At 42.9% G+C, this 24682-nt stretch overlaps 1 pseudogene; it reads left to right on the forward strand.

Annotated features, from left to right (window-relative positions):
* Positions 1 to 3508: 3508 nt before the first annotated feature.
* LOC138603705 (double-stranded RNA-specific editase 1-like) overlaps positions 3509 to 24682 on the forward strand; it is a 36534-nt pseudogene continuing 15360 nt past the window's right edge.

Below are 24682 nucleotides of genomic sequence, written 5' to 3' on the forward strand. Positions count from 1 at the left end.
GTAAGAAGATCTGTCAGAGATAAGATGAACACCCCCCCCACCCCCACCCCTCTTTGCTATGATTAGATTAGAGGTAAGAAAAACCTAATCAATACAGGATCAGAGCTGCTGACGCCCATTAGCACTCATTAATAATTCACCGTGTGGTTAAAGTCATCAGAGCTCATTGTTAGCAACCTTCACTCTGCATGCACAGAGTTCACTGTATCTGTGCGGCAGGTGAGGACACACCTGCTCTGACTGAGCTGTTAGAGTCTGCTGTTTATTATTATCACAGCTATTATGAACTACAGATGCTAACCAAGCTAGCACTACAGTTAGCTGGAGACTTTGCTAACTCCTCGCTTCTTCCCTCGTCCGCCCTCTCGTCCAAATATGGTCCCTTCAGGCTCCAGAAAACCAAGATGGCGGCATGTTTCGGGTTTTGTGCATGCTCATGCATATCGACATCTTTCAGGTTGTTGCAGTCACGTTGTCATAGAAACCACTTTCTCTACAGTAATGACATTGTTCCCTCTGGACAACAAACGTCGTATGAGCACTATCGACAACAGAGGAAGTCCCAACTGTACACACGCACGCAGAGCAGCAGCAGAACATGCTGTTGTTAAAATAACAAGTGGTCACGCTAGCAAAGAGATTAGCCTTTCAAGCTAATCTGCTGTCGTCTATCCTGAAGTCTGAAACCTCCTGCATCACGTTTATCAGACCATCACGGTGTTTCAGTCACAGGAGGCCTCAGACAGACACACAGGACCTGATGGAGACCTGATGGAGACCTGATAGAGACCTGATGGAGACCTGATGGAGACCTGATAGAGACCTGATGGAGACCTGAGTCCTGGTGGATCCACATGTTGTTTAACGGTCTGATGAAGGTGGTGGAGAAGATTTAATCTTCACACAGTTTGTTCCTGACTCTTCAGACAGCTGCTGCTTCCTGTTCGCCACTGAATGAATGAGAGAGCGTTATTTTAACTCCACACCAAACCTCTGTTTAAAAAGAGACGATTTTACACCTGCAGAGCTCGGCAGGTGTCACAACTACAGCTCACTGATTTAATGATTAACTAATTTACCTCAGGAGGAATTCTTTTAGAAACAGAACATCTAACCACGATAACTGAAGATTTCAAGTTAAAGGGCAATTCTCGTGTTTTTAACTTTGATCGTTTAGGGATGAAAGCATGTTTTGTTGTGTCTAACATTTTTCTGTGTTTTACTGCAAGAAACTTGTGACAGATTATTTACACATTATCTGATGCAGCATCTTTAACCTTTTCCTTTGACTAGAAGAACTTGAGCTTCGACAGCAGAAAACAACTTGTGTCCCTGATCTGTCGGGAGTTTTGGATCATTTCAACCAGGAAATAAATCACAAAAACATTCACGTCTAACAGAAAAAAGTACAGTTGTTATTTAAAACCAAATAAACTTTGCGATTAGGGAATTCAAAACTTGAAAATGTTTTTATCTTTTCTTGCTCACTGAAATAAAAGCTGCTGCTGAGTCGTCAAAACAATCAAAGCGTACATATTATATTTAAATTCTAGTCGTAAAACATAGAAACATATTGTGTGTGTGTGTGTGTGTGTGTGACTCATGTTAAATCAGTGACTCGTTAAATGAAAGCAGACAGGAAGTCCTGCAGCAACGACTCGTCTGTTTAATCACCGACACACTCCGAAAACACGACACAACTCCAGACAACCACTGCTGTTTAAACCCCTCTGTGTGTGTGTGTGTGTGTGTGTGTGTGTGTGAGTCAGAGTCAATCAGACGCTGTGAAAAGACTCCAGAGTCACAACGAACAAATCCACAGAGGAGCTCCTTCTCTTTACTCATGCTCCCGGTGTGTGTGTGTGTGTGTGCAGCTCTTTGAAGTGGAAATCAAAGAATAAATCTCATGTTCTCACACATGTACGGTGGCCCAGAGGGGGAAAACATGTTGATAAAAACAAACACTAAAATAGAATTACTCACTGACTCCTCTCGGCTCATCACGTGCAGCCTTCAAAATAAAAAACCTAAAGATTTCAGAATAAAGTAGCTGGGTTTAAATGCGTGATTGCTGTGACATCGCTCTCTTCAAAAGCCACCAAACTCCACTGATAAAACCAGTAATTTAACCTCTCAGAACACAGGAGTTGATGACCGAACTGCTGGTTAGTTTATTTGTGTTATTGTTGGACTCTGGTGTTATAAATAGTAAGTTCAGATCTAACACAATGTTTGTGTAACGCAATAAGACAACAAACTAACAGATCGAGGCAGCTGTAGACCAGTAAACATGTTATCTTCAGACAGGTTGAATCAGTGTTTTTATGAATGGAGTCTGGTGTGTTTGCAGAGAACGATGTAACTTCTGTTACAGAATAGAATGAATAAATAAGAATAGACTAAAACTGTAAAACAAGAAGCTAAAAGAGGTCAGAAGGTCAGCAGAAGCCACGAGGGACACATTTCCCAGCATCCTCTGCTCCTACATGATGTTTATGTCGGAGCTATAAATTCGTAACGAGTTTCCTCAAGGGTTAACTTCACGTTTGCAGCAGACGTAGGAACGACGATGTGCTCCAACAGATCCAGATGTAATTTTAAATCACAGAGACACAAAAAAGATGGAGAAATAAAAGAAATAAAGTGACTCCAGATTTAAAATAACTTTCTCATTCAGCTCCATGCTCACAGTCTCAGATTGTCTAAAACAGTTTTTTACATCATTTAAATTAAAACTCTGAGAATCAAATTCAAGTTCTTGAATCAAATCTGCCGCATTTCTGCACTCAGGATGAGAGAAATAAAAACGGGTAAAACTTTAAACTTCTGCAACAAACGCAGCTTAAAGATATTTAAATGTACAGACGATTAAAACATCGAGAAACAAACTGTTTATTTCTTTATATCTTTTCTTTTAGTCCCTCTGAATTACAGGATTTAATGAAGACGGAGTTACATGTGTGAAAGCTCCAGGAACAGCACGTAAGTGGACTTTATATTTTAACCAGTTTCGCAATTTTGGAATAATTATCTTATTAATTATTGTCCCGTCTAATTGCAACAAATTGAATTCAGAATATCTTTACATTTTCATAAAGTATTGTCTGTGTAAACTAATGCAGCTTTAAGTATTTTTATCAGAATAATTTATCACAATAAACAGACAGTTTTACTTCTTTATTATCGTATTTATGTTCCTCATGGCGTATAAAATCCGCTATTTTAGTCAGTATTAATCCGCTGTGTCCAATCACAGAGTGTGTTTTAACATTTATTTATGCGCCAATCTGGCCTCATTCCTCCGCGCCCACCTCTCCCCCTGCTGTCCAATAAGAGCTCGCGGATTTCAGAGCTGTCAGGAAAGACCTCTCCTGGCTCACATCTCAGTGATTCCGTGCAATTTTTGTTTTTTTCCTCCCGCTCTCGCCCCGCACAGCCCCGCTCCACCATAGCATGTTCTCTGGAGCGCCGTGGAGTCCGCACGCCGCAGCAGCATCACCGGCACCGTGGACGGTTAGCAGACTCCTTGGACCCTCTGACTGACAGTAGGTTCACACACAAGCTCCGGTAAGTTCCCGTTAATGGGTCGATTTCGTGTTTGTCTTTTTTTGCTTGAGTTCACACATTTAAAACGACTGTCCTCCTGTTGTCAGAACTCCATTTAGAAATCAGTCAATTTATACTTCCTCTCTTTATGTTGCTAGCACACAGCTCGTGAAACGCAACATAGTTACATTTGAATAAACATAAAACACTGATGAATACGGCGTGTGTATTGGGTAAAAAGCGGCGGGTCTGTTGGTAATTTTAGAACTTAATTGACAAGCGAGCGCCACTCACTACAACGCAGCCGGGTGAGTTCTAGTGAAAGACAACAAGACTGTTTTCGGTTGTATTATTGGAGCTACTGCTGCAGTGTGATCTGCTTGGGCGCCGAATTGAAGGCTCAGCGCAAGTGAAGTAGGAACACTCATTTGTTGAATTAAGCCATTTATATTTTTTGCCTTTAATTCATATTTTCTTAAATTAGCATAATTGTCTACGACGTTTGGTGTGACTTTCTTTTGGTATTAGGGAAAGCGCAGCGAGCACGACTCCTGAAATATCTGCTGCACACCGTAATATTTTAAGAATTATCAATTATTTTATAGTTTTAGAATAAACTATTTATTAACAATATGGTGTAAAACATGGTGTAATATTACTGTGTTTCATATTTCTTTTGATAATTAGACCAAATCAGCTGGTTGTATCATTGCCAACCAAACCTTGTAGTAAAAAAGGTCATTTTAAGAAACAGGAGAAAAGGCTTTTGTAGCTTCATTAAAGGAGAAATGTGTGTTAAAGTTTTTACTGAACTTATTGACTGTAAAAAATGTTGGCTTCCAACATGATAAAAAAAGTGTAATTTTAACAACGTAATTTTAGTTAAATTTAACTTTTGATTAGAAAGATGCACCAAATGTCCCAAGCTGGGCTCACACTGGTGTAATGTTGTGACATGGTTTTCAAACTAACTGGCGTCCATAAACAAAATACACTCATGCTTTGTTATCACAGCTTCTCTGCTTCCTGTTTCTGCTGGAACTTCTTCCCAAACACGTTTCATAAACTCTGTGTTCAAATGAAAGTAAGCGTTTATTTCCTCGTCTGTTGCTCTGCTCAATGTTTGTGCGGCTCCGGTTGATCGTCAGCGTCGGCCTCAGCTCGATGCAAAGTGTGTGTTCAGATCAATACGACGCCACGAGGCAAAGTTAGAAGGATTTTTATGTTAGATGTGGAAGCAAGTCCAGCCCACTGCAGACGGTTAGTGTTAGGATCAGGGTGCTTTCAACATGATGTCATGAATCAGTCATTGTACCTCTGTGGTCCAGTCGTCATTAAGACCGAGACGAGGCAGAGTAAACATGGCGTCGATTGTGAGACCAGAGAGAGATACTTCAACACGGGCGTCTATAGCAATGTACGAGTGTCGGGTGGTGACGTTTTATCTTAAATATTAATAACTGTCCATTTCCTTCCGAGTCGGACTGGGGACACTTTCAGCCGGTAAATTCTGGGTGGACTTTCCACAGAATTAATTACATGAAAATTGTCTGCAGTGACTGGTGTTTGTGGAACGTTTGTACCTTGAGATTTGTTAATAACATGTATTAGTCTGTAATACCTCGCCCAGGTGGAGCTTTTCTATCACACAGGAACACGATACGAGTCTCTGTAAACATTCAGAGTGACGGCTGTCCTCCGCAGGCTGACCGTTCTGTTCATCAGTCGGGACAAACGTTACTCATGCCGAATTATCTGCAGAGGTCTCCTCCTCTCTGAATCAAACAGAGCTGATGATTAAAACGGTTAAAACACAGATTAAAGCAGTTTGACGTTAAAATCTATTTTTCTCTTAGGCTGTTTGGTGCAGCTTCGGGGGCTGCAAGCCGAGCTGCCGCTAAGGACGTTAGCTCAGGTTTTATTTTGAGATTGTTTCCGTGTTCATGGTTAAAGAAGTGTTTTAACAGTAGGTGAATTATACACAGAAGAATTTAAACTGGTAAAAAAACCCACATCTTTTTTTAATGACCTCTGGTCTTTGAGGGTCACGATCCGAGCTGCTGCCGACAAAGTTAGCTCAGTTTTTAGGCGAGGGCTTCTTCAGTGTTCTTGGTTCTGGAGCCAAATTATCCACAGAGGTCTCCTTTTCTTAAAAACTAACAGACCTTTTTATTAATCACTCATCAATCAGAATAAAACATTTTACATTAAAAATCAGCGTTTTTTCCAAAGAGCTTTGGTGGGGCTGCGGGGGCTGAGATGCACCTAGCTTTAGCTCAGCTTGTTTCTGTCTTTACTATGAGATATCTGTTGACTAAAATCCTTCATCTGGTTAAAATGTAAAATCATAAATAACTGAGACGTCAATGTCATCACCTTTATCAACAGAAGTGATAATCACAATGCAAAAAAAGCATCAATTAGTGCTGAAATTAAATCTGAATCACAGCACTTCCTGTTATTCCTACTAATTAACATTTTTACCTCCATTCTCAACTCTTTGTCTTTAGACTGAAAGTGTTGAGCCTCACCTTCTTGGAAACCTGCATGTATTACACAGAGCACATTAATAGACAGTTGTAGAATGAAGACAGATGAGTGTGTGTGTGTGCGTGTGTGTGGAACAAACCGCCCTCGGCTGCAGCTGAACGATTTGTTAAATTCATTTGTGCTGCGATCACTCCTGGCCTCTGCTCGCCTCTGCTCGCCTCTGCTCGCCTCGCTGCAGGCCTTCCTTTACGCTCTCTTGTCTTCACTTAGCCTACATGCACAGAAATAGAAGTAAAAGGCGGAGGACGGAGTCATGCTCACTTCATGCATGAGTATTTAAAATCAGTTAGTGTGACTCAGGCTGTGGGAACATTTAGGAAGGACTCATTCTGCAGCTTCAGCAGGGAAGCAAAAATAGGTTAATGTGAAGAGACGACTTAAAAACATGTAAAATCCCTCATGTGAATGTAGTGGAGGTTTTAAAGTAACACAAAGTCATTTAAATCTTCCTCTCTCAGATATTAGACGTACTTAGCGTACGATATCTGAGACTAAACCTCAGGTCGAGCTGCAGGAAGCTCATCTCTCAGGGATTAGCTTTTTAGACGTCTGAATCCTCTTTTAGAAAATTAATGTGCTTTAAGATGAACCCTGTGTGTCTTACATGACCCAGGCTGTCATTTATTTAGTAAGATGATCTGTTTTTTTAACCAGAAACCGACGTTACATCGCTCTCTTCAAACACACCAGACTCCATTGACAAAAACAGTGATTTTACCTCGCAGAGCTGCTGGTCTGCTGCTGCCTCCGTCTGTTACTTTGTGTGTGTTATTGTGTAAGTTTGGGGTTTTAAATAGTTACCTCAGATCAAACATCTGTTGAACACACAAACACAATGGAACAAGGCAGCGGTACACCAGCAACTCCTGTTTGTAACCAGGTAAAATCAGTGTTATTCTCAATGGAGTCTGGTGTGTTTGCAGAGAGCGATGTAACGTCTGTTTGTGGTTAAAAAAATCATCTTCCTCTGTAACAAAAAGGTCTATCTCTGTGGGGATCCTTTCTGTAATGTACCTTTTTAGTCATTTAGACCCAAAGAATTCCCCTTTAGGACACAATCATTAACACCTCTGACTCTGCCTCGGGGTGAGAGCGGAGCATCGAGCTGCTCGGGGACGAACAAGCTCTCCTCTTTTATCTTAACGACAGCCGTATCCCGGGGCGACGGCTGGACAGAGAGGAAGTGTCCTTATCTCGGAGACGGAGGCCGAGGCGATGCGCCTGATCCTGGAGGAGGTTCACGATCACGGAGAGGAGAGGGGGCCGAGGTGATTCTGCTGATCTCGCTGTAAAGTGACAGATCAGCAGATGGTTTCTAAAAACAGGCTGAAGTGTCACATTCGGAGGTGAGAGTGACGGTGAGAAACATGTCGATCCAATGTGACTTCATCAGCAGCAGGTGAGCAGAGAGAAGCTCTGCCCCCTGGAACACAAAGCAGGCAGTGTCTCGCGTCGACAGGTCGGTGTTGACTGTTCACCGTGGTTTGGTTTGTGCCGTTCGATTCTCTCTGATCTTAGTTTAGGTTTTATACAGCTAGCTAACAGTTAGCATTCAGCACTGCCTTCATCGCAGCTCCTGAGCTAACATTGAGGCTGTGATCATCCTAACCTGGCCATGCTTCCCCCCCCGTGCGCCTGAAACTCCAGGTGTTATTTATCGTCTTCATAAAACATGTTTCATCATAATCCCTTTGAAGTCAGCGCCCCCTGCAGGCCTGGAGCTCCCCCGATGTGTCGACTGGATCTGCAGCCTTTTCTGTTTTCTGGGTTTAATATAACTTTGCATCTTTTATATATGCATTCCTTTGCTTTAATGTTTGTTTCGGCTTTTGCAGCACGTTTCGGTTTTCGAGTGTGTTTTTGAATATGCATACTTTCTGAATCTTTTTGCCCTCGTCAGCCACATTTTCACGCTCAGGGGAACAAGAATGTTGGGACCAGATTTATTTATTAGAAAATAATTTTTATTTGCACAGTTTCACAGTTAAATTAAAAACATAAAAATCTGTTTTATATGGATGTTTATCAGAAGAATCAGAATCTGGTTTATTGAAGGTGTTGAGGAATTTGTGTTTTGCAAAAACTAGAATAAAAAACATCCAAAGTCTGGAAAGACACTTAAAAAAATAAACTAAAATAAACAATAAAAATATAAAAAAAATTATCTATAATATGTACAATATATCGGTGTTAAAGAATGAAGAAAGCGTGCAGACTTTTACAGTCTGAAGAACAGAGATAATAATGCAGATGGTGATGTGTTTAATGTCACAGATCAAAAGGTTTAATGTTATTATATTATATTAATATAATGTAAAGAAACTCAGTGACTCATGTAGGAAGAAAAATCATATTAAGGCTTTTTATTCAGATTTCTGCATCACTCTTTGTATTTTAAAATCCTGCCGTCTCTGCAGAGCAAACATGTTTTCTTACATCTTTATGATGAAACATTTCACCTTTAAAAGCAGCTTCTGCTCTTTGATATTTATAATATCTATTTCTCTATCCGCAGCGTTAAACAGTTTCTCCTGCTGGCAGAAGAAAAGCACTTTATTTCTCCTATTGAGCGTCTGACGTGTAAATCCATCAGCTCCTCGTCGATACTCCGACTTCTGCTGCGTCAGATTCTGAGACGCTGATCAGAGCGTTCCTGAAAACACTCAGCGATTCTTCTTCTTCTCTTTTTTTTTCTCCTTCCCGTCGTCCTGCTGGAGTCGGGGCGGGCGGGGTGAGGTCGGGCGGTGTGGCTGCGTGTCGAGCCGCTTGAATATTTCATCGCTTTGCTTTGATGAAGACGAGGCTCGTTAGAGTGTCGCACTGAATCATTTATCGTCAGACGGAGCTCACCTGCTCCATGATGCGTTCAGGCTCAGGTCGAGAGGGTGACAGATCTTCATGAACAGGCTGTGACCCGCTCGGTGCTGCATCACACGGACTGTTACAATGATATTAACCCGACTGTGGGCCTGTGTGCAGTTTAATCCTCATGCAGGATAAAAACTGTTTCATTTGACAGATGTGGCTGCAAAAAAAGAGTTTTATTCTCTTTAAAAAATCCTGATTGCTCTTAAAAAAACAGACTGAAGGAGAAGAGAAAACAGGAAGTTCAAATGAAACAGGAAGTTCACTTCCTACAGACCCAAATCAGACCGTGGTGAGAGCATGCACGCAGCGCGGGGTGCCGACAGGAGAAAATAAAAACAATAAAAGCTGGAGCAAAACTGAAATCATCTTTAGTTTGTGCAGATTTTATGGATATAAAACTCTCAAAGTGATGACATCACAGCAAGAGAAAACACCTACATGTGCACTGGCTCATCATTTCTAATAAAATCTAATATTTCATATTAAAACGTGTAAATGTTGAAGCTGCGGCGTCACTGATGCAGGCCGTGTTTCAGCTCTGTCCTCTGTGCTGGAGTCACCTTGTCTCCCTGCAGCAGCAGCGGCACCCAGGGGTCCACTCCCCCCTCCTGTCCTGTCACATCGTGGCCCCTGTCGGCCCCCGCCTGCCCCCGCCTCTCTGAAAACACTGTGACTCGCAGGAAACGGGCGGCGCTGTGATGTGATTCAGTGTGACGTCGCTCTGCTGAGACACAAACACATGATGAGATTTAGATCTGATGCATCGTCTCGTTCTGAAGCTCAGACGATGAACGACGTGACCTCTGAGACGTGACCTCTGCTGCTTCAGGCTCCAGCTGTGACTCTAAAAGAGGAGAGCCCTTCTCTTAATCCAGACTCCTTCCCTTTTATAAAAACATATACAATCAGTTAAATCGTCTTCCTGCTCCTGATTTCATCCCTCACTAATCGTCTCTTTGGGCGACTCCTCCCTCTGATCCTCCTCTCTCTGCCCTCGTTTCGTCGTCCTGTCAGGAACGATCTCGGTAAAAAAGCAGGATTGACTCTGCAGAGTTTGCGTCCTGACTTCACCTCGCTCCATCTGCAGCCGCTGACATCCACCTCCAGGCTGCAGCTGCCCGGGTGGAGCGGGCGGAGCATGGAGGAGGAGTCAGTCTGACTGTAAATGTAGCTCCTGCAGGAGACGGACACATGGCAGCTCTGAACGCCACAGGAGGCTGACACAGTTATCACAGAGGAGGAGGAAACACCTGAACTACAGAGCAACACAGAAACCGTCCGGTGCACACAGCGATCATTTGACTTGTTGTCATTTCTCTAAATATCTTTAAATATTTCATGTCTTTAAATTCTGCACAATCTGAGCTGAAAGTTTCTCTTCGTCATGAAAGCAAAGTAATTCATTAAACTATTAAAAGTGCGTCACAGAGGGGAGAAAATAAAAGTGGAACTAAATGAACACTGAAAACAATCTGAACATAAACATGAAGAAAATATTTATATGAGTTATTTCAACACTTTGTCCTTTTTCAGATATTTTCTCCTTCATGTTCAGAGTGTGGAGACGTCCAAAATCAGCAGACTTTTATTTTGAAAGGACTCACTCTTGTTCAGAATCAGTTAGTTTCAGGTGTTGGTCAAACATGCAGTTAATGAACTAACATTTTGAATAAAAATAAATAAAAACCCTTTTTTTATTTCTCCTCCTTCCTCCTTCTCCTCTTCCTCCTCCACCCTCCTCCTCTCCCCCCTCTCTCTCCTCTCCCCCCTCTCTCTCCTCTTCCCCCTCTCTCTCCTCTTCCTCCTCTCCCTCCTCTCTCTCCTCATTCCCCTCTTCTCTCTCCTCTTCTCCTCCTGCTCCTCTTCCTCATTGTTCCCCTCCTCTCTCCCCTCTTCCTCTTCCTCCTCTCCCTCACCCTCCTCCTCCTTTTTCTATCCGTCCTCCTCATCTTCCACTTCTTCCTCCTACTCTTCCTGATAGAGCAGGCAGGTGAGAGGTCAGAGGTCACGTCCTCTCTGCCTGTGGAGGAGGCTCGGGTGTAGCTGTGTTTGATAACAGTTTCTGTGTTTTTATTTTTATTTAACTTAATTTATTTCTTCACTTTGTGTTTCTGAAAAATTTAAAAATATGAAATGAGAAAGTAAAAAAAATAGGTGTTTTTTTACTTTAATCTTTAAGTATTATATAATTATATATAATGTATAATAATAATATATAATATAATCGTATTTTCTCTAGTTCACACTTTAAACTCTCATTTTAAATGAACTTATTTCAATTTAAAACTCCTTTTCCTTTTGGCCTGATTATCTCTAATGATAATATTTTCTGTTAGGACTTTTATTTTGACATGTGGCCAAAGACATCCTTTATAGGGGCACTGAGGTCCTGAGGATAGAGGGGATTGTGGGGGTTGAAGGCAGCTTGTCCGGTCATGTAGCACCTCTGTGAGTTAAACCTGCACCTGATTCCAGAGGCTCATGAAGACTTCCTGTGCAGAGACAGGGGCTTCATGAGGACGTTCAGAGAAATAGGATCTGAATCTGGTCTGAAAACAAACATGAGGGTCAAAGTTCAGCTTGTTAAGACACTGGACACATTACGATCCTCTGAGATCTGGTCCCAGGCTTCACGCAGAGATGTGGTCCGAGCGGGACTCTGAAACCTGCCCGTGTGTTTTACGTTCTCTGCTGCAGGTGAGCTTTCAGTGTGAGCGATGAGTTGTGATGTTGAAGGTCGCGGGTGTGTGACCCTTTCCCGCTGCAGAGTGTCCCCGGGGGGCCTCCGTACTCTGGTTTCACCTCCATGTCAATACAGCATGGGAGGGTAAATGGCATACAGCTAATATGTCTGTGTGTGTCTGTGCTTCCATCAGACGGACGTTTCAGCGCACAGGAAGAGACAGGCGATCGAACGGCCTCTGTGCCGCCGTAACTCTACAACGCTCCGGGGACTCGTTGAGATAAAAGCTCCGACATGAAGCGGGGAGTCATAAAAGACGACACGAGACACACGGAGGGGCTGATAGCGTGCTTTTATTCTGAAGGAAACACCACAGTCTGTGTCGAGTCAGAGGAATGACATAAATCAGATGGATCAAAGGTCGTCCAGTAAACGTTCTTGTTGTTTCCACTGACAGGCTCAGATTGTTATTCTAAGTGTGTGACAACATTACAGAAAGGATCCCTACAGAGATAGACCTTTTTGTTACAGAGGAAGATTTTTTTAACCACAAACAGACGTTACATCGCTCTCTGCAAACACACCAGACTCCATTCAGAAAAACAGTGATTTTACCTCACAGCATACAGGAGCTGCTGCTCTGCAGCTGCCTCAATTGGTCAGTTAATTTGTGTTTTTGTGTGACTTTGGTGTTTAAAATGGTTACTTTAAATCCAACACAATATTTGTGTAACACAATAACCCATAAAAAGCTAACCAAACATGGCAGAGGTAGAGCAGCAACTCCCTTGTTCAGAGAGGATAAATTGCTGTTTTTATCAATGGAGTCTGGTGTGCTTGTAGAGAGTGATGTTTGTGGTTAAAACAAAAAGGTCCGTCTCTGTAGGGAAACTTGATTTTAAAGTCCAAACATCCCAGTGAAATCATCTTTTCCTCGTCACTTCTCACACTTTACATTCGAGCGTAACAAACTCTGCGGCCTCCACAGACTTCACACTCTTGTTTCTGCATCGGGGCGTCCACAGGTGCAGACCTGAGGAATAATGGCCGTAATTTAACCTTCCGAACACTTGAAACGAGTCAGAAGAGGCATCATGAGAGCCGGGCTCAGATCGAGTGAGCTTTCCTGGTGTAAAAATAGATCAGCTGACAGCTTTGAGCTGAGAGGAGGAAACTGTGAGGAGGAGCATGATGAAGATCATTCAAGGTGGAGAGGAAGGCAGGGGTTCTTATTCTGCTTCTGCTGCAGACAGGAAGTTCTTTACTGCAACGTTTCCCTTCAGGTGCTGCAGAGAAACACAGCAAGCTTCATCCGCATCATTCAGACGCTATAAAGTTCCTGCAGAGCTTATTCTTTATGACAAGTTAACTGAGCTTAAAAAGGTGTACTGTCCCTTTAAGAAAAGTTTCAGAGCTCTTTGTGTCCTTGTGGAGAGGTGAAGGAGTCAGAGAGGTGACGCTAACACACTGAAACAGGAACACACACCCCTGCGAGGTTTGGATAACGTGAGATTTTACACCTCAACCACACACTTGGTTTGTTTGTGTGTGTGTTTATGTGTTTGTGTGTATGTTTGTATCCGTATTCTCTCCTCTGGGCTCGGATTATTTCCCCGCTGCCGGTACTCTCCTCCACCAGCGTGCAGCTCCTCTCACGGCTAATCTGCCTCCTGTGAAAGTGATTTTAGCAAACAGATGAGATGCAGGGGGGGGTTAAATCCCCCTCCCATCCTTTTGACCCCTCCCCCCACTGTACCACCTCCTGTTTAAATAACAGAGTAGCAGAAAAGACCAATATTCACCTTGCAAATGTGTAAAAGTGTAAGATATAGCTCACATATAAAGCAGAGGTAAAGATGTCTAAAACGAGGCATTTTCAGATGGGGGTTTTGTATTGGGATTTTATTCAGGCTTGTTTTCAGGCAGATCTTGACATCACAGGCACCTCGGGGGGCTTTTAAATGCTGACTTCCTGTTTCTAACCACCCTGTCTTGTCCTTGTCAGACCCCTTTACCCCCCTCCCCCGAATCTGCCTCTGAAAAATATGCAAATGTATGAAAGTAGGCTACAGACATCCCCCCGTGTTTGCTTCTCATCCATATGTGCGCTGGGATTTGGAAATGGGGAAGATACATTCTCCTTCCTGTGCTCCGTCTCTGATGCTTCTTCTTCTCTCTTGATCACATTCAGACGTTTTGTTTCCTGTCGTGTAGACGTGTTTTAATGACGCAGCTTTGGTTGTTTCTTTAACCATTTTGGGTCTAAAAAAAGTGTGTGAATGTCTCCATTAGATGTCTTCATCCTGCAGCAGTGAAACAGGCTGTAATGGCTGCAACATAATCCTTGATGGATCAAAGTGCGTCCACTAAAAGTTCTTATTGTTTCCACTGACAGGCTCAGATTGTTATTCTAAGTGTGTGACAACATTACAGAAAGGATTCCTACAGAGATAGACCTTTTTGTTACAGAGGAAGATGATTTTTTTTAACCACAAACAGACGTTACATCGCTCTCTGCAAACACACCAGACTCCATTGATAAAAACAGTGATTTTGGCTCACAGGACACAGGAGCTGCTGCTCTACTGCTACCTCGATTGGTCAGTTAATTTGTGTTATTGTGTGACTCTGGTGTTTTTAAATTGTTAGTTTGAATCCAAAACAATATTTGTGTAACACAATCTAACACAGACAAACTTACAAATTAAAGCAGCGGCAGACCAGAACCAACGATGTTCAGAGAGCTTAAATTACAGTTTTTCTTAATGGAGTCTGGTGGTCGGGATGAGGTCTCAGATTATACTTGATTAAACTACTTTAATGTAACTTTATGTAACCCTGATGCTCCTCTGAGTGTTTTGTAAGTGTTGTAATATCAGAGTACCATCTCACTTCCTGTCAGTCACGTCGAGCTGTGACCGCTGAACACCATCATGTTTGTAGAGATACGACACTGTGCTTCGTCCTGACAACGAGCTCCTTCAGATGTGATGAAGGTGAGGAAGCAGAGAGGAGCGGGAGGAAGAGCACATGTAGTTCAGTCGGAGCTTTGACGCGTGTGTAGATGTGAAGTACAGCAGCTCCACCTGCAGGATGCTCACTGTAATAACACCTCTTTGTGTAAAATAAAAACGTAACTTTCACAATAAAAGAACCCTTTGTGTTCTCTCTGTTTCAGGTCGCTCACAGAGTGCTGGTGAATCCTCTCTGACCCTGAAGACGACATAACACAGGTGGGTTTATCTCTCATGCTCTGCAAATAATCTGGGAGCGAGATATCCTTACACACTACATTTCCCATGATGCACCTTCTGCTTTAAATCCTCTAAATGTTTAATTTAGTGGAGTTTAATGCCAACAAGTCTGAACCACATTCCTGCTATTGTCTGAGCAGAGATGATGCTGATGACATCACAGTGACATCATCAGTCTTACCGTTGACGTCAGAGGTTTGATGCTGTGCAGGAGTTTGGTAATGAGACAGGTGTGGCTGTGCGTCTCCTGTCAGACAGCTTCTACATATTTAGGCTAAAGCTTTTATTGTGAAAGGATCTGTTGCCTTGTTGTAGAGAGGAAGTCTCTGATCAGGACACCTGAATCCCTCTTTAGCATCTTTAGCTCCACCTGTCTGCTCCTGAGGGATCGTTACGTTATTCTGCTCAGTGTCAGCTGCTGTGATAGTGTAGTTCCTCTGCAGGCCACCAGGGGGCAGTGCTGCCCTTTGAAACATCTTCATACCTGTCACAGCTCGTCTCGGTTTGATAACACCTGTCGTCTTACGTTATAGGCTGATGGAAAAAATAATACAGAATAAATATAAAACATTTTAAAGATTTTGAAAAAAAAAAAAAGTTTGACAGAAAGACAAAACAAGACAAAAACAAGAGTTTCACACTTACAAACAGCAGAAGCCATAACTCAGTATTTGTTTATCTTCTGATATTTAAACATTTAACACGTTATTTTGTCTGATACAAAAGATTTAAAGTTTGTTTTTTCAAAATGTAGTAAAATATGTTTAAATTTAGCATCCAATGCTAACAGAAAACTGTGCTGGAAATCCGTTGAAGTCTGAGAGTCAGGAGCCAAATCTCTCTCTAAGTTATACGATCTTATTTACATTATTAGAGACTAAACAAAGAAAATACTTAACAAAAACTATTTTTCGTTCTAAGTTTTTATTTTAAATATTGAATCTGACTGAGAAACTTTCACCTTCATGTTTTTACTCCTTGTTGGCACCTTGACTTTTTACAAGAGAGGTTGTTACATTCATCACAGCCAGAGTTTAGATTTAAGAGAAGGAGGAGGAGGAGGAGGAGGAGGAAGAAGAAGAAGAAGAAAGAGAAAGAAGAAGGAGGAGAAGATGAAGGAGAAAGAGAAGGAGGAGAAAAAGAAGAACAAGATGGAGAAGGAAGAGAGGGAGAAGAAGAAGAGGGAGGAGACATCCCAGCCTGTTTATCTGACAGCCCTTTACCACAGCGCGCCGCTCTCTGCTTCATGATGCTGCTCCTCCCTCCTCCCTCCCTCTCCTCCTCCCTCCTCCTCCCTCCTCCCTCCCTCCCTCCTCAGTACAAACTTGTGCAGCCACTCTCAGAGTCAGTATTTAGCGCTGGAGCTCTCCGAGCCTGCAGGCGAAGCTGAGGGAACAGCCTCCGTCATGGCTCTGCTGCTGGACGTCTCTCGCTCTGCGGCCGCCTACAGCTGCCTGATCCGCCGCCGCTTCAAGAGGAGGAGGAAGAAACGCTGCGAGCGCAAAGGTACCTGCCCTGACACCTGATGGTAACCTCTCTGACACCTGATGGTCGGTGCTCTGACGCCTGACAGCCGGTGCTCGGGGCAGCCGAGGGATGCGTTAGAGGAGTGTTTGTGTCTGCAGGAGGTCGGAGGGTTTTCTGACTGAGGCTCTGAAGAATCTGATCTTTAGTTTTTATTGATTGAATCGATTTTTTCTTCTTCTGTGGTTATTTATTTTTTGTCTCTTTATTCAGCTACCTTTTAACAACTTTTAAAGACACTTGCTCAGAGAAACAAATCGAGTGTAATGAGGCTGGAATTCTGTCAAAACCATCAGATTTTTGTCCTTTTGGTTTTATTCTTCTAAAAAACATAAAACAGAATCAAACAACTTTCACGTTTTATGACTTATTTCTTTAGAACTAAAAGTGAATATGTCAGGAGACAGAAAAAAGCTGCCAAACTTTTATTTTGAAATGTTTCAGTGAAACTTTTTCCTCATGAAGCTCTGACACTGAAAATATAAACATGGAAAGGAAACAAATTTAGACTGTGTGCAGCTTTAATTTAGGAAAAATAAAGAAAACCAGAAAATAAATCTCATTTAAAGTGATTAAAGTTTAGTTACCTTTAGAGACAATATTCACATGTTAACATTTTTATAACAAACTCACTTAGAAATGAAAAGATTTATTATATTTCATTGTAGTATTTAGGCTGAGAAGTCCTTTCAAAGTAAAAGCTTTTCAACAAAGAGTCTTTGATGCTTTTAGCTGATGGATCTTTTTCTGGTTTTATCTGAACCATCTCTGTTTGTAGTGCTGCAATGTAACATAAGGTCAGCGTCTAAAATTAAAATAGAATATATAATTATATCCTCATGCAACTCTAAAATTAAAACAGCCTTTGTTCATAGAAAACCTGTGAAAGGTGTAAAGGATAATTCTGACAACTTTAACGGTCACTTAAAGAAATAAATAATAAGTTGAGTAAAGTTTGTATTTCATGTAAATGTATTTAATATTAACAGACATTAGTCACAACAAGGACAGCAGGTTTTTTTTTAACTCTTTTATTGTCTTCATAAAAGAGTTTTCATAAAAATGTTAAAGTGCCTCAAACCTGCGTTCTCTCTAACGTTCAGCAGGGGGTGTCTGATCCTATAGAAGTGTATGAGAAAATGGTCCGCCTGATGCTCCCATTTAGGGTCACACAGACCAGAAAGAGGGGAGGGTTTAGGGCGGGGCTACCTGTGATTGACAGATCAGGACCTCAGACAAACGATCCTGAAGCTGAGCTGAAGTTTTCTAAGAACTGAGCGGACTGGAAATATCTCCCATTGCTAAGACTTGTTCTCTTTCCTGCAGTAGTGAACTACAGTGTGTTTCCATCGCATTAGAACATTATGGGATGTTAATGATTGTTTCAGGTATTTGTCACCTTGAGTGTTTACAGGGAATCTTTAATTTAAATTTCATTTAGCAGATGCTTTTGTCCAAAGTGACGTACATCTGAAAGTTAATGATGCTTTCATACCCGTTGGCTATGCCACCAGGAGCAATTTGGGGTTCAGTGTCTCACCTAAGGACAATTCGACACGTGACTATAGCAGTAAGGGATCAAACCGCCAACCTTCCGATTGAGAGACAACAACTCTACCACTGAGTCACAGCCGCCCCTATGATCTAGTTTTGTTATCTATATTAAGAGCCACGGTATAAGCAGGATAATGCACACACAGGTGTTGGTTATCGTTATCGCACAGCTGTTGGTTATGGTTGTTGCACAGGTGTTGGTTATCGTTATGACACAGGTGTTGGTTATCGTTATGACACAGGTGTTGGTTATCGTTATCACACAGGTGTTGGTTATCAGTGACTAAAGCACTCCTGATCGTGCAGTTATTCTTGGTAATGAACAGCATGTGGTGTGTTATTCCTGGTAATGAACAGCATGTGGTGTGTTATTCCTGGTAATGAACAGCATGTGGTGTGTTATCTTTTACTTGTCAGGTTATCTGTAAAATAATCCCAGTTTTGACTTCCTGTCTGCCGTCCTGAATTCGGTCAGTTGTTGCTCTGAAGTCTTAGAGACGTTATCCTCTCTTCATCACTTCATGTCGGCCATGTTTTCAGAGTGTGCTGCAGTGTGTGAACATGTGTCTGCTAACATCATCCTCTCGTTCCTCCACCATCAGCAGGTGTGTCTCAGCCTCTCTGTGACGCTCTCTCGTTACCTGCTCTCCTCTGAGAGGCCTGTAAACACATTACGGTGGGGGGGTGATTTGCATGCGGGGCGAGTGAGGAGCCCATCATCGGCGCGTCCCTGCTAAGCGACGTGTTGTGAGATGAACTCGAGTGTGAGTTTAATCTACTGCCAGCAAAAGTGAATTTCAGACGAGGAATAAGCCGATGTGCTCCGCGAGGCGTGGACGCTGCTGCCGCCGCCGCCACTCAGGGACGTGTCTGTCTGTCTGCCTGTCTGCCTGTCTGTCTGCCTGTCTGCCTGAGAGAGATCTGTGTCTGTCTGCTCTGTGATGTGGAGGAGCTGATACTGACTCCCCCTCCTCCTCCCTGACGCTCTGCTGATAACCTGACACACACCTTTACCTCCCTGTCACTCAAACCTCCCTCAGACTTCAGCAGGAGGAGGAGGAGGAGGGGGACGCTCCTTCCTCACTCATATTGACTTTAAATTTCTCCTGATCTGTATCTGAAAGCCGCTCATTTATCAGATGAAACACTGTGAGATCGTTTCATCCTGTCTGACACTAATAAAAGAAACATGTTTAAACAGGTTAGACTCACCTGTCAGGTGTGAAAGCTGCAGCATCAACAGGAAGTCATTCATTGGGACTGAACAGGGAAATATAAAAGACGAATGCAGACGATGTTAGTGGACATATTTGTAATGCAGACGTCTATAAATGCATGTGTGACACTTTGCAGGTGTGTGTGACGGTTTGCAGGTGTGACGGTTTGCAGGTGTGTGTGATGGTTTGCAGGTGTAACAGTTTGCATGTGTGACACTTTGCAGGTGTGACACATTGCAGGTGTGTGTGACGGTTTGCAGGTGTGACAGTTTGCAGGTGTGACGGTTTGCAGGTGTGTGTGACAGTTTGCAGGTGTAACAGTTTGCATGTCTGACACTTTGCAGGGGTGACACTTTGCAGGTGTGTGTGACGTTTTGCAGGTGTGACAGTTTGCAGGTGTGACAGTTTGCAGGTGTGACAGTTTGCAGGTGTGACGGTTTACAGGTGTGATGTTTTGCAGGTGTGTGTGACGGTTCGCAGGTGTGGCGGTTTACAGGTGTGACAGTCTACAGGTGTGACAGTTTGCAGGTGTGACGGTTTACAGGTGTGACAGTCTACAGGTGTGACAGTTTGCAGGTGTGATGGTTTGCAGGTGTGATGGTTTGCAGGTGTGATGGTTTGCAGGTGTGACAGTTTGTAGGCGTGACAGTTTGCAGGTGTGACAGTTTGAAGGCGTGACAGTTTGCAGGTGTGACAGTTTGCAGGTGTGACGGTTTACAGGTGTGACAGTTTGCAGGTGTGACAGTTTACAGGTGTGATGGTTTGCAGGTGTGATGGTTTGCAGGTGGTTTCTCGTGTGCGCTCTCTCATAGAGGAACATGTACTCGTGTAAACGTGCTGACTGAACTTCGTCACTGCAGTAAAGTCAAAGTTCGGACTCTCCTCTTGTATAAACACTCAAACTTTTAGATTTACAAACAAAAGATGAATCACATGAATATATTTTGACACATTTATACGTGTTTAATTTGTTTGTTTTGCTTTTAAAACTTTCCTGTTTGTGTGCATGATAATGACACAATGGTAGCTTCAGACCTTTGAAAAAGTTCAAACATAAAACTGTTTCTTTTACTCAGACAGAAGTTTTATTTTGGCCTTAAAAACAAAATGTTTTTTTATTTTGCATGAATGAATTTATAATCACAGATTTATTCTGCTCGAATTAAAACATGTTTTATTCACAGTGTGGAGACGTTTGCTCTCTTTATCTGTAAGTAAATTTAATCATCTCTCTTTTTTCAGCTGTTTAACAAACTGATGAAAGTTCGACTTCCTCCGACTGTTCAGCGCTTAACTGTAGATTAGTCGTAACGTGTTGACAGGATGCTGATTATTAAAGAGTTCAGGCTTTGTCAGGACTGCGTGCACGACGAGAAGAAAACTCCTTTAAAATGCTCGTTTTTTGAATGGAGTTTGGTTTGACTTCTGATGCAGCGCCAGTCAAACAGACAATTTAAGACTTATCGTCAGTTTAAGACTCATGATTTAAAACGCATTAGTATGTTTAATTATCTTTCATTCTTTTATGCTCGTGATGAAAGTTAAAAGCCGATCACAAACATATATACAACCAGAATCAAAGGATTTGTACACACTCTTAGTAAACTGAAGCTCCTTTATTTAAATGTGTAAAAGCTGCATAAATGAACCCGTGCAGCTTCTGTCAATGAAGGATTAGAAGTGAGGTATTTTCAGGACCCTCCTCAGTCTATTTTACTCGTTTACCCCTCCTCCTCCGCTGTTCCCCTGGCACAAGCTCTCATTTTCATTTAACGCTAGCGCAGGTAGCCGCGCCTCCTGGGCCTGAAAATTGCTGCTGACTACCTGCTGCTCAAAGATCTGCTGGGAGGGGGGCAGCAGAGCGGGGATGTTTCCCCATTAGAGAACATCTCCTTACAGCGGGAATATCACGACTGCTCCGGGAAAGATGAGCTTCTGTTCTTATATTTTCCGTTATTTTCTCTTGTAGTCAAGAGTTTCACTTCAGTTAATTTTACAGGTTCAGACAGACAACATCTTTGGAGTCTCCCCTCCCTGTTCAGACCCAGAGCGACGCTATATGTTGCCTCGAGTTGTTCATGCTAGCTTTATTGTGTGTAATTTGTGTTAATTCAGCACTATAAACCCAAAGTGGAAATGTTTAGCTGTAGATTAGTCGTAATAAATGTGTTGACAGGATGCTGAAATAACGGCATCATGATGCTGGTCTGTAAGAAGTCTGAATTCATGCTCTGTCAGGTCTGTGTGCAAAATGAGAAGCAGACAATGTTTAAAATGCTTGTTTTTTGAATGGGGTTTGGTCTGACGACTTGTGACGCAGCGTCAGGACTCCAGGTTGAAGCTCCCTGTCATCGAGCTGATCTGAGCTGGTTCAGTGTTTTATTCTTCAGAAGGTCTCAGAAGGTCATATGAGATATCCCCCCCCCCCCCCCCCCCCCCGCCCCGCTGACCCTCCTCCACCTGATTCTCTGCATCAGCGACCTCGCTGAGCACAACAGATGGTTATCTCCGCTCACCTCGGCCCCGTCGGGCCGAGTCCCCTGATATCTCCCAGAGAGAGCGAGCTCAGGGTTGATGTTGAATTTCACACCCCGCAGCCTCGGGATTAGTGAGAGCAGGAGCTGATGGACGGGCAGGTAGAGGGGGTGGGGGGGGTTCTGCACACTTCAAACACTGTCGCTGCTCACAGTTAGCACAGTTAGCGCATTAACTAGTAATCAAACCTTTTATACTGACTGCTCAATGACTCATCAATGTCTTTATAGTGCGATTAATCAAATGAAGAGAGAAAGAAGTATCTCTTTAATTGAGTTAATTATCAGCCGGAAGTGACCATATTTGGAAGAGAGGGCGGAGCCACACAGATTGCCTCCAAAAGGCTCCAACAGCACAAACACAACCCGGAGGTTACATTCAGTGACTGAATTAGCTGAGGGGACACCTAGCAGACAGCTGGCAGCTCCCACCTGTCACTCAAAGAGGCCACGCCCCTCATGATGCATCACTTTTTGCCTTAATGTAAACAGGTGAGTTATTTGGCTTCATCTGAGGTCGTAGTTGTTTTTAAAACGTATTAAGGAGGAGGGGTTAGATAAATCTCTGTCCTGTGACTCATCAGTCTGAATCATGTGACCTCAGGTGACCTTGAGCTGCGGTCGGTCACAGCGCTCTGTGTGTCTGCAGAGTGGAAATAAAAATCCTCTTAATTGCTTTACCTTCAGGACGGCCGCCTCGTCCCCCCCAGCAGAGAGGACTCACTGTGGCTTCAATAGTCTGCTGTCAGCAGCACAAACGTCTCTGTGAGGGGGGAGGCGGGGGGCGGTGTGGACGCCCTGTCGGTTAAGTGAGTCACATTAGCGTGTGGAATTGATAGCGCGCTGCTCGGCCCCTGCGGCTTCAGCCGGCCACACGGCAAATTAAAGCCGTCATAAAGATTTCACAGAGAGGCTGTGAGAGACGTCTGAGTGTCCTTGGGAGGCGGGGAGCAGTTTGTTACTGCTGAAGTACAGGAAACAGTTTGTTTTACTCTGTTTGCCAAAGTTTCTCTACACACAGGAAGAGGAGACAGACAGGCCTGAAGCTTAGAACAGACAACCACCGCTAAAGGGACCTCAAACAGCTCTGTAAATGTTCAAGTGCTAAAGGGCAACAACAGGCAACAAATGTATCTTATTAGACACAAAACTGGTGCTAATTGGTACAGAGAAAGTGGCAGAAAAGTTCAAACAGTTACTTAAATGCAGAGATGTGGACTTGAGACTTGGTGACTTGGACTCGAGACGACTCAAGTAACTGTTTTGATGACTTGAGACTCGACTTGGACTTCAGGCATGATGACTTGTTCGCTGTTAAATATAAATTGATATAATTCAAAGTTTCTAACTATCAAGTATGTATGCAGCACAAACTGGGAGTCCTCGCTATGGCAACATCAAAGCCCCCAAATAGAAGCGTCATCAGTCGTTACTACTCAGTACTGTCTCAGAGCAGACCATCATCATGGCTGCGTCGAGATAATACAGATAGAAATCACTGTCATACTTTTTGAACAGGTTATATAAATTGGCCAATAATATCATTATTAGACGGGCTGCTAACACCTTGTGTTTTCTCTTTATAAAGACCGGATACTACAGGTAAGAGTGCTGGATCTTGGGTGGAAAAAAAGTGACTCGACCTGACTTGACTTGCCCACGAAAAAATGACTCGAGACTTGCTTGGGACTTGAGCAAAGATGACTTTGTCCCAAAACTGCTTAAAGGGTACTTAAAATACTATTGACCGTAAATGAACCACCAAAGGGTTTCTTAAAACAGCCTGTTAAGTGTGAATTACAAGAGGAGACACGAAGGAGTTACTAAATACAGACACAAGAAGGTCGTTCAAAACAGACGGCAAACGATGGTTTAAAAGAGCCACTGAAGGGTAACCTAAAAACGAACAGGTGCTTTAAGGTTATTCAAAGAGCTGCAAAAAGCTTCAAACAGATGCTGAAAGATTAAAACAGGTAATTTAAAAGAGTTTCAAAAGTGATAATAAAACACCAATGGCCGCCAACGGAAACTTAAAACTAGGAACCTAAAAACTGGCGTAAAAGACGGACACCTTAAAACAGGGTCTTAAAATTGTTTCTACTTCAATTTAACCACCAAAGGGTCCCTTAAACGTATCCCTTAAAACAAATAGTGAAAGTTTAAATTAAAAGTGGGGACACTAAAGGAAACTTAAAATAGTTGCTAATGTGACCCTAAAACAGCTTCTAAACCCCTAAAGGACACCATAAACAGACTTCAAAGGTAGATTTAAAGAGCCCCAGCTGAAGGGTAACTAACATAGGTGATTTAAAGAGCTTCAAAAAGGAAACCTTAAACAGTTATGTATCGGCATCTTAAAATGGCTTCTACCTTAAAACAGCCACCAAAGGGAAAAGTAAGAGAGGCGACACTAAAGGGTAAGATACCTAAAACTGGTTCTAAAGTCAAACAGACCCCGACCCTTCGATTCCACAGGATCCGTCTCCGGCGCGTTCCGTGTGCGCCGCGACCTCCGTGGTCGATCGCGCCCATTCAAGATGATTCCACAGCAAGCGCCGCGGTCCGTCTCCGGCGCGTCCCAGAAGCGTGTCTCCGCTCTGCTCTGCTAAAGATACGCGCCGGGTCTATTTTTGACGGAGGCCGCTTCAAGCATGCGTCAAGCTCAACAGAGCAGATCGTTCCAAACAGGAAGTCACACACGAAAGTGCATCCGGTCATTTCAAAATAAAACACCATGTTCAGACCGGTACAGACTCCTGTTTTGTTCCGTTTATTTTAAGATCAACACACTGACATCTTGAAAAAAGAACACTTTTAATAAAGTAGTGTACTCCTCCATGGTAGAAGAACAATAATCACAGAATGATTTCCAAATGAGCAGATAATCAACCTCGGAGGTGCAAACTGAACTGTAGTTTGTGTGTTGCTCTGCTTACATTGATGTTATCGCGT

The sequence above is a fragment of the Semicossyphus pulcher genome, unplaced genomic scaffold (assembly GCF_022749685.1).
Source record: "Semicossyphus pulcher isolate SPU_LCO1_2020_fin unplaced genomic scaffold, fSemPul1.0.p SCAF_24, whole genome shotgun sequence".
Taxonomy (NCBI): domain Eukaryota; kingdom Metazoa; phylum Chordata; class Actinopteri; order Labriformes; family Labridae; genus Semicossyphus; species Semicossyphus pulcher.